The sequence below is a fragment of the Haemaphysalis longicornis genome, unplaced genomic scaffold (assembly GCF_048455015.1).
Source record: "Haemaphysalis longicornis isolate Haplotype H1 unplaced genomic scaffold, Haemaphysalis longicornis Haplotype H1 scaffold_6, whole genome shotgun sequence".
In the NCBI taxonomy this organism is placed as follows: domain Eukaryota; kingdom Metazoa; phylum Arthropoda; class Arachnida; order Ixodida; family Ixodidae; genus Haemaphysalis; species Haemaphysalis longicornis.
The window spans coordinates 146,441,709-146,456,987 of record NW_027526407.1 but is presented as its reverse complement, the minus strand read 5'-3'; the positions used below and the strand labels follow the sequence as shown (position 1 = coordinate 146,456,987).

The 15,279-nt window shown below is 45.4% G+C and overlaps 1 long non-coding RNA gene across 1 annotated transcript; it reads right to left on the bottom strand.

Moving 5' to 3' along the window:
- Positions 1-8,355: 8,355 nt before the first annotated feature.
- Positions 8,356-14,288, bottom strand: LOC144141181 (uncharacterized). The gene is made up of 4 exons (XR_013316462.1): positions 14,114-14,288; positions 11,227-11,346; positions 9,000-9,076; positions 8,356-8,912 (listed from the first exon to the last, which is right to left on the bottom strand). It is a non-coding gene; the product is annotated as an uncharacterized LOC144141181 (long non-coding RNA).
- Positions 14,289-15,279: the final 991 nt, after the last annotated feature.

Sequence of the window (15,279 nt, the reverse complement as noted above, 5' to 3'; positions counted from 1 at the left end):
CGGGAGGGGGTAGAAATATGGGTTGAGGTAGCGGTACAAAGGTGGTTGGGGCAGGAAAAGGAAGGGGTAATGGGGAAGAGAAGATAGGTCAGCGACCACCGCCCGGGAACGGGAAAACTATCACCGGGCTTTTTCTTTTTTTGAACATGAAAGAAAAATTTCCTTGTTTGAAACGAAAAATCAGAAAACTCTACAAGTATTAAAAGAAAAATAACAAACACTGAACCTTAAGAACACTTCGTTCTAAAAATTGATCTTCACTGTCGCCTTGGATCCTTGGTAAATGTCTTGTCTTGTTTGTTCTTGTTCTTGATCTGGAACTTTACTTGATTCTTGATTCTTTGATCTTGATTTGTTGATCTTGTTCTTCATGATTTGTTCGTGACCTGACTTGACCGGATATATAGATCTGTTGCGCCTGATGGTTTGTGATTATGTGTTGTTGGTGTTCTGCTTGGTTTCCTTGTGTTGTTATGGTGTAAGAAGGGAATGACTGGAGATGTGGGCGGAGGAAGCCTCACCAACATGGGGTTTCTGCTCCATCCCCGTATCATATCCCATCTTTATATTGTCGTGATTGGTCGTGTTGGTGTTCTGTTATGTTTGGTCTATTCTTATGCTTGTAGAATGAATTCGTTAATTTTTAAAACCATGTCTTCTAAAATTAATCTTGTATCCTCTTTCTTAATTATTTCCGGTTTTCTGTTCTCTAAGTGCTCTCCTAGTTTTTTAACGAGTCTTTTCCTTTCATTTATTAAGAGTGGGCATTCTGTTAGATAATGATCAAAGTTCTCTATATCCTTGCTACACTTGCATGTAGATGTCTGTGTTATTCTGAATCTTGAAAAATAAAACGGGAATCTACCATGCCCTGTCAGGGCTTGGGAAGAGTAGAAGTTTGTAGGAAAGTGGTCCGGAATTAGATTTACGTTCTTAATCCACCTATAAGTATAACTTGTTTTGCCATATTTATTCCACACCTTATTCCACTCCTGGTTTAACTTGGTTTATAAATGTTTCTAAATGAATGATTTTGTTATTGGAACATAACTTGGTTCTCCGTTTCTTGCGGCTTCTTTCGCCAATTCATCTGCAAAGTTATTGCCTATTGAGGAGCTGTGTGCTTTTACATAACTGAGTTTTATACTTACCGCTGCATTCTCTCTAAGGACTAGTTTTAATTCGTTAATTATTGGATTTGTGTTAAGCGGGTTTTTTAGTGCTGGGAGTACCGACCAACTATCGGTAAATAGTTGATGGCTATTGTTTGCTGCGTTTGTTATTATGAATTCTATTGCCTTTTTAATGGCTATTAGTTCAGCTTCGTAGTTGGAACTGTATTTTGGAAGCTTAAATTTTTCAGTTCTTGCTATTTGGTTGTTATTGTTAAATATTACAAACGCTGCTCCTACTTCTTTTTCCGTCTTTGAACCATCCTTATATATACAGTAGTCCACTATTTCTTCTGTGGGATTGATTATAATGCCGCTTTTATTTGCTGGGTGATCTGTCCAGAGATCGTATTTTTTCATGATTTGATTACTTGTGTATAGCTTGTCGTCACATGAAAATGTTTTGCCCTCTTTTAGTAATCCATATTGTTCAATTTCTTTTTCAATTGTTAGATACACTGGCGGGATTTTTGCCATAATGTTTAAGGACAGGTTTGATGTTGTTTTAAAAGATTTCGTTATCATTAGTAACGGTAACCTTTGGATCGCCTGTAGTTTCCTTAAAATAGTTACCTTCCGAGTGTACCACACCGGTGCTGCGTAGGTAAGGATTCTTTCAATGCCTCTCTTATACACAACTCGCACTAATTCTCTTTTTGAACTCTTGTCGTCGTTTAGCCTCCTGTTCAGATTGTATGTTATCTTAGCTATTTTTTCTTTTTAATTATTTAGATGAGGTAAAAATTTTAACTTATTTTCTATTCTTACACCGAGTAACTTCATTTCGTTGACTGTTCTTATTCTGCTTGAACCTATTTGGAGTATAGGTGGGTGCGTTCCATACTGTTTTCCTATTATCATTGCTTGTGATTTGTCATTATTTATTGTTATTCCTTTGCTTACGGCCCAGTCATTAGTTATTTTTAATACTCTGTTTGTTTTTTCTTGTGCATCTTTTCTTGATTTAAACTGAACGATGATTACTATATCATCTGCGAAAGCTTGGATGTGGGTTTCATATGGGAGTGTTTACCTAGTAAGTCAGCTATGGTGATATTCCAGTAAAGTGGGCTAAGTGGTGAGCCTTGTGGCGAGCCCACGTCTAATGGCTTAATAACCTTAATATTGTCAGATTCGTAGACAATCTTCCTTCTTGTAAGTAGACTACTGGTCAGTTTAATTAAATTACTGTAACATTTGTATTCAGCTAGTTTTTTTGTTACTATAACTGGGTTAACAGATTTGAATGCGTTCTTAATCATCATCATCATTTATTGTACCCTTAAAGGCCCCTTGCGGGGTATTACATAAGGGGGGGGCGAAATCATAGTACACACATAGCAAGAATACAGACAGTAGTACAGGAACAATTCCGACATACATTCGTGTAAAGAAAGTGAAGACCTACAGGCATGAAAAGAATAAAAAGGGGGGGGGGCAAAACAATAGCACACACATAGCAAGAATTAAGACAATAAAACATAAACAATTCCGACATACATTCGTGTAAAGAAAGGGAAGACGAACAGGCATGAAAAAAGAAATGAAAAGAGAGAAGGGGGAGGGAGAGAGGTGACCAATTTCAAGAAGTCAAAGTTTCCTTAGTCCGCCAAAAAAAAGAAAAAAAAAAAAAAAAAAGCTGGAAAGAGCAATGAACTGACTGAGGGCGTCAACCGTATGGCATTTGAAACGCGTGCCAATGCCCTATGAACGAGCAGCCAGAAGGGCGCCGGCCCGCCGGCCTGAGTACTCTCACACGGTCACAAGCTTTTGGCGTCAGTGGGCCGGCTAATCCCCTTGCCCCAAGGAGCATGCAACAATGGGCGAAGCACTCGGAGTAGAGTTCCCCACTCTTTGCGCTCAGTACCCCAAAATATTCCCGGGAGGACAAGGCAGGGAAAGAACGACGACCGCAGACAGGTCAAGGAACGCAGCCCCCGTCTCCGAACAATGCGGGGCGGCAGACCAAAAAGCTGACCTTGCCGGAACTGCCATCTTCGAGAAAGGGGCGAAATGGAGGAAGTGCCTTTACAGCGAACCCCACGGAGCCGCAATGGCTCGCAAGGGGCTCCCCAGTCTGTGTAAACACACGATGATGATGGATTGATTTTATTGGCGCAAGGCCGACATGGGCAAAGAGCGCCAAACACAAAGTGATTTGATAGGAGAGAACACGAAATAAAATCAGTTAAAAACAATGAGCACAGCTGGTGTAAAGGGCCAGGGTGAAGAACAAGAGTGGTTAAAAATTAAATAAGGTGGCTGGTGTATAGGACCGGGGGTAAAGCTATGGGTGATAAGAGATGAGTTGTAAGAAATGAACTTCAGATAGGAACCTTAAGGTTCGCTGAACAGAGAACATGGCTTCATCTCCTAAGAAGTATGACGGGTGTGGTGGAATATGTCGTGTGTGTAGTTGTGGGAAGTGTTTTCGTCGTGTAATGTCGAGTGCCTTACATTGTATGAGGATGTGGATCACGGATAGGGCCTCTCCGCACCTGCTGCACAGAGGTCTTGGAGACCCCGTGAGAAGGTGTGAGTGCGTTGCATGAGTGTGCCCTATCCGTAATCTAGCCAAGGCGACTTCTGTGTATCTATTACGTGTGTCGGTGGTGTATGGACCCAAGTGTGGTTTTATTACGTGTAACTTGTTGTCTGTTTGTTCACTCCAGTGCGTTTGCCATGTTTTGCGAAGTTGTTGTCTGATGTGTGGTTTCACGTCGGTGTAGGGTAATGTGGTTATGTCTACTGTATTCGAGAGTGTAGCAGCAGCAGCCATTCGGTCCGCTGCTTCGTTCCCGGCTATACCACTGTGGCCAGGGACCCAGCAAAGAACCAGTTCAAACTTGCGTACATACACCGACATAATACCCTTGACTATTAGATTTACAACGTGATTTTTCGAAGACTTTGTTGACGACAACGCCCGCACGACACTGAGGGAGTCTGTATATATAATGGATTGTGGGATGTGACTTTGAAGTATATGATTGACAACAAGAAGTACACCGTAAGCCTCTGCCGTAAATATACTAGTATGACTATTCAGAGTTTTGGTGACACTAAGGCCGGGCCCATGCGCCGCGCAGGACACAGAGGTGGAAGTCTTAGAGGCATCCGTATAAAATTCAGAGCACTCATACTTCTGCTGCAAATACAAGAAATGCTGCAGAATTGCACATGTGGGAGCTCGGTTTTTATCTACATGTGTGAATGATGTGTCGCATGAGACAGGGCGGAGATGCCATGGTGCTATGAAATCTGTTACAGAACTTTGGATGGTATTGAAAAAGGAGACAGCAAGCTCTGACGCTTCCTCTCTAACTCTGTAAGAGAAGGGCGCAGAGAACGATGGTCGATTTAAAAGGAGTTCAGTCATGCAGGTATCATGAAAAACTGATTTAAAAGGATGGTGAGGCATGGATGAAATTTTAAAAGCATAAAGGAGGTCTGTGTATTCTCGCTGACGTTGTAGGTTCCATTTGTTGCACTCTACATACAGGCTTTCGACTGGACTAGTCCGAAAGGCGCCACACGACAAGCGGAGCCCTAGATGAAGCACAGGGTCCAGCATTCTGAGGGATGTTTTAGTGGCTGACCCATAGACAACGCTGCCATAGTCCAACCGTGAACCTATCAAGCTGGTAAAAACACGCAACAGAAGTTGTTTGTCAGCACCAAAAGAGATGTGCGAGAGAACCTTCAGGATATTCATTGTTTTTAGGCATTTATGTTTTAGTTGTTTTATGTGTGGGATGAATGTGAGCTTTTCGTCAAAGATTATACCTAAAAACTTGTGTTCCTTTTGGACAGGAATAGAGGCACCGTGGAGTCGAATGTCTGGATCCGGCCGCATGCCACGCCTCTTAGAAAACAGAACACAAGTGCACTTTCCTGGATTAAATTTAAAACCGTTGCGATCTGCCCAGACGGCTAGCGTGTTCACACCAAGCTGCACTTGGCGCTCGCAGATAGACAAGTTACACGATTTGAAGGATAGTTGAATATCGTCTACATAGATTGAACAGGAGATCGATGGTGGCAGTGCCTTCTGAAGAGAATTCATTTTTACAATAAAAAGGGTGCAACTTAAAACTCCACCTTGCGGCACGCCGTTTTCCTGCACATGAACCCTAGAAAGTGCAGTTCCAACTCGCACGCGAAACGTTCTTTCACACAGGTAACTGGCAAGCGTGTTCATCATGTTACCCGACATGCCAAAGGTCTTCAAGTCGCTAAGGATGCCGTACCGCCAAGCAGTATCGTACGCCTTTTCAAGATCAAAGAAGACCGTCATGCAGTACTGCTTGTGGAGGAAGGCATCTTTGATATAAGACTCTAACGCAACGAGTTGATCGTTGGTAGATCGCCCCGCCCTGAAGCCCGCCTGGCAGCCCTCGAGAAGACCATTGTACTCTAAGAAGTACACAAGTCTCCTGTTTATCATCTTCTCGAAGAGCTTACACAGGCAGCTTGTCAGGGCAATGGGGCGATAACTGGCAGGAGAGGAAGGGTCCTTCCCTTCCTTTAGGACAGCCACTACTATGGCCTCCCTCCAAGAGCGAGGAATGTGCCCCGAAAGCCATATTTTATTGTATAGGTGTAAGAGTGTTTGAAGAGTGTCTGGGTGTAGGTGTTGTATCATGGTGTATGTGATTTTGTCTGCACCTGGAGCTGACGTCTTACATGTGCTCAGAGCAACCTACAGCTCATGAATTGAAAAACAAGAATTGTAAGAAGTGTGCGACTTGTTGTTATCACGTAGGGACTTCTTTTCTACAGATGTTTTGTTTCATGAAAGTGTTTGTGTAGTGTGCTGAACTGGACACGTGTTCGAAGTGTTGTGCAAGTGTGTTAGCCTGGTCTTCCAGTGTGTCCCCTGTTGTACTAACCAGGGGCAGGCTGTGTGTCTGTTGTCCTTTTAGTTTTCGTATTCGTGTCCAGACTTTGTGTGTATCAGTGTATGAATTGATGGAAGTGAGGAAGGTGCGCCAACTCTCCCTTTTCGCCTCACGACGCACTCGCTTCCCAAAAGCCTTTGCCCGTTTAAAAGAAATGAGGTTGTCTGACGTGGGGTACCGGCGAAGGACACCCCACGCCTTGTTCTGGGCCTCTCGCGCCCGCCTGCAGTCCTCGTTCCACCAGGGCCTCCTTGGGCAGCAGGACCCACTGGAGGCCTGGGGAATGGACTTTTCGGCGTCGTCGAGGATGTGCGCCGTGACGAGTTGGGCGGCTTCCTCCACGTGTAGGTGTTTTATGGATGTGTGGTGTAGTTGAGATATTTCTGTGAATGTGCTCCAGTTTGCTTGTGATTCATTAAACCTTTTATGGGAAGATGGACTGCTCGGGCCTATACCTATATATGTTAATGAAGTGGGGAAATGGTCACTACCATATGGGTCTGTGCCCACACCCCAATCAAGACATGGAAAGAGAACTGCGGAACCAATAGCCAAGTCAAGATGCGAGTATGTATTATGTCCTAAGTTATGGTATGTAGGCTGTTTTTTGTTGAAAAGGCATGCTCCGGAGGATGTAAGGAACTTCTCTATCAGGCGACCTCGGGCATCCGTTCTGGTGGAGCCCCAAAGAGAGTTGTGCGCATTAAGGTCGCCTGTTAGTATGTATGGTTCGGGCAGCTGGTCAACCAGTGCCTCGAAATCAGAGCTCAGAAGTGCAAAATCAGGAGAGATGTAAATAGAGCATACCGTTATCAACCTGTTAAATATTATGGTACGGATCGCTACAGCCTCGAGGACAGTGTTTAAAGTGACAGGGTGGCATGCTAATGATTTCCGGGCGATAATGGCCACACCTCCTGAAGAGTGGGTGCAGCCAACCCTGTCCTTTCTGAATACCATGTACCTATTTAAGAAATTTGTTTGTTTAGAGTTGAGGTGGCTTTCCTGGAGACACATAATACTTGGCTGACTGGCATGCAGAATCTCATACACATCGTCAAGATTTTTAAGGAGGCCTCTGCAGTTCCATTGGATAATATTTTCTGTTCCCATTATTTAAATTTAAGAATGACTGGAATGTGTGTGTTCGTGTGTGTTCATGTGTCGTCTTTCGGGGCTGTTACTCTTGGATTGGGCTTTTTGGGCCTTTCTGTAGGCTTGGAAGTCGGTGGCCGCTCCTTGCGCTGCGTTGCAGGCAGGAACGGCCCGACGTCCATCTCGTCGTCGGATGTCCGAGGGGTGCCCGACGGACCGGGCCCCCCGGACTTGGCCCCCCTTCGGGAGCCCTTCGTTTGAGCCGCCACCGTCGGGGGCGCCAGAGGTGGCACAAGCGGTGCGGTGGCGGTGGGAGCCGGTGCGGGGCCCGTGGTGTCCATCACCTCGGTACCCTCCAACGCACTGGAGGACGGGGAGACAGAGGCGGGAGCGGCACCGGTCCCGACAGGAGTGGTTTGCGGCACAACCGCTGCTGCCTCAGCAAGCGGCGTGGTGCCGGGTTGGGCTGCGTGAGGCAACCCAGCGGGGGGCGGGGGCGGGACCAGGTCAGACTCGCTGAACTGGGTCCCTGTGGACACCAGACGCCGCTCCGCCCCCCGGCGAGCCGCGTCAGCGTACCTCCCCAGAGGGAAAGAGGCGAACCTCTTTCTCGCCTCCGGGAAGGTGATGTTCTCGGTTACTTTGATGTTGATGATCTTTTTTTCGAGTTGGAACTTTTCGCACTTGCGGGAGTACGCTGCATGCGGTCCCCCGCAGTTTACACAAGTGAGGGTATCGGATTGGCAGTTGTCACTAGGATGATCGTGCGCCGCGCATTTCGCACACGTCGTTCGGCCACGGCAAGAGTTCGTACCGTGCCCGAACCGCTGGCACTTAAAACAGCGCCGCGGGTTCGGGATGTACGGACGTATTGAGCACCGGATAAAACCTGCATATATATGTTGTGGGAGAACTGCGCGGTCAAAGGTCAAGATAATGTGCTTGGTGGGAATCTCCTTGTCGTCTCTACGGATAGTGATGCGTCTCACGGCAGTGACGCCCTGATCCTTCAAGCCGGCAAGGAGATCCGCATCGGTTTCGTTCAGGAGGTCTGTCTCGGATATCACACCCTGCGAGCTGTTGAGGCTCCGATGCGGTGTGACCCGGATGTCAAGATCAGCCAGTCTAGTCTGAGCTAGAAGCTTTGCAGACTGTTCCTTGTCATTTATTTCAATTAAGAGTTCACCACCCTATTGAAAATGTGGAGTTGATGGAATCCATCAAAAATCAGCATGGTGGATTATGGTAATGGAATTAATGATGGCATGATGGCAGATGACTGCATGCTGGCAGGGTGATGGATGATGGCAGATGACTGCATGCTGGCAGGGTGATGGATGACGGCATGCGTCGGTAGCTGATGGCAATGGTAGCGTCGATGCTGGCAGCTCGGGTGACAGTATGACGGCAGATATGCGAAATTGCAAAAAATGATGACGACATGAAAAGGAAAGATGCTATGCAATGCTAATTAAAAACTGGTTTCATTTTTTGCGAATAAATTTATAAAATAAGATTTGCAACAAATAAGTAAGCTTGCATATGCGTTTTGCTCTGTCCAGTCATGTCGTGATCATTTTTCTGCTATCCTGCTACAGTGATCTGAAAACTTAACCATTTTATGAGAGCTTAGATGTGTGTGCTGGGGTGCTTAAAAATATTACACAAAACAAACTTGGTTTTAACGTTGAATATATTATCATTAAATATCAAATACGGTGACTATCTTCGAACAGGTGGGCAGCTGAAAAGAAAAAAAAACTGAGTTACACACTAAAGCTTATACAATCCAGATCAACTCAAAACAAATGTATATTCACATTTCACATACCTCCTTAAACATCGAGATGGTCACTCCGATGTGGTCCCTTGCTTCTGCCCTTCCTCTTTGCCATAAAAACAGAAAGCCTGCAGAAAAAGAACATTTTCAACAAATTAAGTGGAAACCATCCTGCCAGGACTCCCTTCAGGTCATGGAAAGGTGCTCTTGACCGGCACTGCTCTAAAAGGCATCGCATGGTGGCAATGCCTTTCCCGGGAAAGGATTTTAGTAAGATGCAAGCGTGCATGCATGCAACCGAGAATTTCAAGAGAACATGCGTTAGCAGCAGGTGGGAAAGAAGCAAAACACCCTCGTCTAGAAGAATTCTATGCTCAAAGCGCAGCCAGCGAATACCAGGCGCAAAAAAATGTAGCTTCAGGCGAGTGTGTTGAAGGTTAGGAACACGTTAAATTGAAAAGTGAAGAAGGCCAAATGACATTAACCTGGTTGGATGCATTGAAGCGACGAAAAGAAACGCACACAGTCTTGAGATGAAAGTGCAGACTAAACAAACGCTTGCAAAAACATCAGCAAACTTGTGATGAATTTAGAGAAAGTTCAATACTATGAGGACAACCGAGCTGTGCAAGCACTAAAGACCCTTTCGGAAGCCGCACAAGAAGGAGAACGGGTGTGCCAAATTTGCCATGGAACAGATTATCAATAGTGATAAGGCGCGCTAACTAGACAGGAACCCACGTTGCGGCAAAGTGTTGTGGAAGGCGACTTCTTGTGAAGGATACGAGCATGTGAGGGGCAAAAAACTGCTGAAGCTGCCGTGTCAAAGCACACTAAAAATCTTGTCGGACCTTCTGCAAGAGACTCGAGTAATAAACCTAATAAAGGAACGGCTTCAAGTGGAGGGACAAAGCTTGCGGTCACTAAAAGAACCATACTGCAGCCTGATTACTGACGAAATGTCAATACAGGAAAAAGTAATTTATGGCTGCCAAGTCGACATATTTTCGGCCTTGATATAAGCTGTGAACCTTGAACTGGTGGTGCCACTGAATTAGCCTGCAGGCTCCTTTGGTTTGTCCTGCGGGGGCTTTCCACGGCTGACGTTATCCCCTTAGGGTATTTTTTTACCGGGAACAGGAAGCATGACCGGCTCCGTAACCTGAATTTTAGTGTGCTCAACTGTGTAAGAGGTAGGGTTCTTCATTATCCGTATTGTCACAGACAGCCACCAGACAAACAGCGCCATGTTCCTAGGCATGTCGGTTGACAACACACTACAACATCAGCATGTTTTGCTACATCCAGCGCGGCAAAATGACCCATCGTTCCTTTTATTTGACCAAACCACCTCATTAAGAACCTTAGAACAAATTTTCTAGAGAGAGAGAGGGGGATGTTTGATGGAATGCAGAAAGTTAGGGACTGTTTTGTTCTCAAGGCCCTCTTTAAGATCCAATAAAAGTTGTCACTTGTGAACCCAGTTTGGCTCCTAAGCTGATCACACATTGAGCCGAACCTGGAAAAAATTAAGCTGTCCCACGCCACCTTGATATTTTCGCCTGTCGTCATCAGCAGCCCCAAGTTCCTTCAGAAAAAGCCCAAAGGTCACGAATACGCTACAGAATCGAAAATTCCAGTAAAACAAGCTGAATAGTGCAATCCCATGTTAAGGACCATGCATCTACTCCACGTAAATATGTGATTGCAGCCTGTTCAGCAAGGTGTCTCAAGTGAAGCATGAAGCGCAATAACACAACAGCCCAACCAAGAACTGTAGCGCGGATGGCTGATTGTGTGGCCACTTTCCGAATTGACGCCACCGCATCACCGATAGCGTGCACCACAGGCGACGCGGCGGAGGAAAAGAGAGCTATCGTTCTCACAGGCGGAGAGGAGCATTTGGTGGGCTGCACGAAAAGGGGGATATCAAGCAGCTGTGTCACTTCTAAATGTTGCATCATGTGCATCCTAGTTCTCTTTTTTACTAAGAACTCCCAACTTCGTGCTTGTGTTTCAGCAGTCCAATGTACAATGGCAGCAAAGGTTCATGTTAAACAATACATAAAGACGTTAAATACAATACATCCAAATTCACTGATTCCAAACTCGGAGAGCAATGAATTGCTGAAATGAAGATGCCGACCAGCATATATATACAGTGCTATTGGAAGACCAAAGCACTGCACTCTCGGTCAAATTAGGCAAGTTCTGGTAACTGAATTTCACAGTGCACGTCATAGCATTGCACTACAATTGTATAGAACTAGGTGCTCACCTATTGTAACCAACCCGAAAAACAGCCAGTGACATCTGATGAGAGGTCCATCCAGATAGGTCCATCCACCAAGTAGGGCATGCCGGCTGATCTCCACTGCAAGGTGTAACAGTCAGTAGCCTGCAAAATAGAAGTGAGTGGCAAACAACAAGCAAGTTGCGTTAGCCTTAATCCTTCAAAGTTCTAAATGCGATATTAAGGTGTCGAGCAAGGTGTTCTTCACACTCCAAGCGAAAATATGAGAACGTTAAAATACCACATTACCTGGATGTAAGGATGGCCGAAGTGACTATCACAGCATAGTGACAATGTCAACGATCAAGCTTCTAACTCAATTCTCTCTTTGGAAGTAGATGCCGTTCATTATGACCAGTTCATGTATGCGTAAAAAGGTGCCGAGATGAGCTCTCTCATTGCTATAAGGCAAATTGCTTCCACGATTCTGTGACAAAGCGCAGACCTAAATGATGATAACGTTGCCAACAATTAGGGAGTGCCTAGCGTTCCGTCCAGCCGGAATGCTAAAAACTGCTAAAGTTCCGTCCAGACTGAACGCCAAATCAAAACCAGCCAATTAGCCGCCATTTCTCATTCTGGGATTTGGTGTAGTGGTTCCGCGGCTGACTACGAACGTTGTAGGCCCTGGTTCGATTCTCGCACCATTTTTTTTGTGTGTGTGTGTGTGGCCGTGGTTAGCGTTTTGTAACAGCAAAACTTCCCGCCCGCTTTACAATTCACGCGATGAGAGCAGTAGGTCTTGGTTTTTTACTCAAGCGGCCGAGCCGCACCCGCTCACTGGAGCCAAGGCCGACGTAGCCATCGCCAGTTACACCCAATCTCCTCTAATTATTACCAGTGATTAATAATTAACAGTGACTCTGGCTAGTCAGTGAGCGGAAGCGGTTTGGCCGGTTAGGTAAAAATCAAGACCGACTGCAATCGCTGAAATATTGTGAAGCGGGCGTCGGGTGGCGACTTGGAGATCTGTCCAGATTGAGCTAGAGTTAGTCCGATCATCTGTCATTATTAATAATGATTAATAATTATCAGTGATTCTGGCTAGTCAGTGAGCGGTAGCTGTTTTGCTGGATGGGTAAAAATCAAGAAAGACTGCTCTCAACGCGAGTTGTGTCTCCTCCGGACGGAACTTTAGTGACAGTTGCCGTTCCGTCTAGATGGAACGCTATACACAGCCTAACAATTCTGCCAAAGGAGGCTGGAAAGGCTGTGATGAACTGCTGAACAACAAAACAAGTGAAGCAATTTTTTTTGTTTCTAAAGTCTCTTCTAGGTGATTGCAGCTTAAACCAGGTTCAATTCTTCTTCCCATGCAGTGCTTGAAGCCCACATGATGCGTCGGTGCATGTTTTCAGCTGGTACCGTCAATATCATGGCAACAATTTTTTTCCTTCAAAACATGAATCTAATTAGTCCTTAATAATGGCCGCGATGTCTTAGGGAAGCATAGGGAACCAGATTTAAGGTTGTGCTCACATTGACATCAAACCCATTGAAACGATTTTCAAAAATGATACACATTGGTATAGGCCGCAAAATTTGAAACATGACAATAATGCATTACTGCCAATAATGACAATAGCCAGTGCTTAAAAAATTATTGCGATGAGAAAGAGGTTATCCTCTTCTGAAAAATTAAGAAAAAACTTTCAGTGTGATCTAACCATCTAGAAAAGGCTGTTCTCCCATCTATTCTCTAGCGGCATATTTTCTAGAACTATATTTATTTACATCAAGTCGCGTTTTTAACAGAGTGTATTATTTGCTGTGCAATTATGTACACAAGCTACTAGAAAGAGACCTTCGGCCTTAACCAGTCCAGAGGAGACCCACTTTTTTTTTTTTTTTTGAAGCATTTGCTCTTGTGCGGGGTGCACTCATCCACAGAATGAGAGCCCAATACAAAATTTAACTGAGCAACACGCGTGGCCGCGAATTATTCGGAGACGGTAGTGAATGTTGCAGTGCTTAAACGCTCCCCACGTGCGGCCAGCATTGCTTATACCTCTGCACCAGACGCACGATACGCATGTAGTTTCGACGTGGTAGCAAATTCGGGTTGAATGAACGTTTTTGGTGCTACTGATGCACATGCACAAACATATATGCGATTATCGAACGATTGGAACACTCAAACATTCACTGCACATGCGGGGCTTGCGAGTGTGACGCCAATTTCAGCCATCGTACCCTCAATCTGAACGCAGAGAGCCTTGTTTGTACCAGTGCACTTTTCTGAGTGACCGCTTTGAAAAATGACAATCCCTGCAGTGTAGTGTAGACTGCTATGTGCCTCGGCTAAAAGTTACCTAAAGCGTACCACTCCAGTCCAGGTACGAAAAATGATGCGAAGAACAATTTGCAATTCCTTAAAAAGAACTACCCACCAAAAAAAAAAAAAAAAACTTGCGGACTCAACCTGGAGCGGTCGACCGCGCGTATTGGCGATCGGTTGTTGCGAGCACCAAACCGTTTAGCCAACGTAGCAGTATGGTCCTACTTCGCTCAACAAAAAGCCTACAAACGGCACAAACAATAGGGCTCTTCGATTTACAGACTCGAATTCACCGCGGATATTCCGCCGGAGTCCGATGATTCCCCGAAGCCATAAGGATACACAAGAAAATCGAATGCCTGACTGCTTTCAGGAAATCGGCGGTGAGTCCGGGACTGTAAATCGAACAGCCCTACTGTTTCTAGTCCCTCACGCAATATCCGCGGTCGAAAGGCAGATCTACGTAACCCTCAAAATCAGTCGCTGTCAAAAAACATTAGGGCTAACCGACGACGCAAACGTCTAACACGGAACGGAAGAGCCCTGCCCTGTTAAATACACAAGTAAAGTGCAAAAAGTTGACTAGTCACTTACCTTAAATCACAGGCGACATATCTTCGTCGAAACAATAATCCGCTGTCTTCAAAACAACCACAACAAAGCCACTCGACAAGCGCGTACAACTCCACCGTCTCGGCGGCCAGGAAGAAAGGAATGCGGCGGCGTGATGGCGTGGCGATGTTGCTGGATGGAGCAGTGGAGTACTGAGGCCGGGTTTCGGTTTCGGTTGTGCCTTGGTGTTTTCGTAACGCAGTTCATACACGGCGCGAAGTGAACAAAATGCGTCGAAACAAATTCTGGCTTGAACATAGACACATAAAGCAATGTAAATAGAAAGATAAGGTTGCCATACCCAGCAAAAAGTTGAGTTTGTTGGGCTATCCTGTATATGAGCGATTGAGTTGTGGAATAAACCTCCGACATCACTTTGGGAGAAATCACTTTTGGTTAAAAACTACCAAGAACAGGCACATTTTTCGTTTAAAAACAAATCATATCGTGCTGTCAGCAAAAAAAAAAAAAAAAAAAAAAGAAACACACCACCGGAGGATCGAACCACCAACTTTGCAACAAAAAACGAGCGCGTTACCACTGCACCACCGCTACAATCGGAAATCAAGTCCGAACAAGTGCCATTTAGTTGGTTTGTCAATCTAAATCGCCCATGAATGCATAAATATTGTGAGTTATGTTTACTGCTTCTCGTATATAACCCATTCCGGCAGTCATACCGCTTCTTGGGCACGCACCAGTCTCCGAAACGAGGCTGACCTTGAGAAGTGTAGCCAGCTATCTCAACCTAAAAGAGATATCGCACATCCCCGTTCTCCCCGACGAAAGCCAACGTAGCTATGAGTGAAATGGCATAGAGGGAAATGGCATGCGCGCCCGGAATTAAAATAATGTTGTGTAATAATACCGTGCTTAGATCTGTCTCAAGGCAGCTGATTACAACTAAGGAGGATCGGCGAAGCGCTAGCCCGTAGTCTGCCGCGTACAATTTAAGCCATGCCACGGACGGTTCTGTCCGCGGGCTCAGCGCAGCGAAAATGAACACGTACGGTTTGACGGTTTGACCCTGTCGCAGCGAAAAAAAGCTGCCCATGTTTTCAACGTAAGTGTCCGCACTGCCATCCTTACACCAAAAACGGCGAATAAAGGGCATACAGTTTCATACCAGCCCTCCAAGTTCTGGCTTA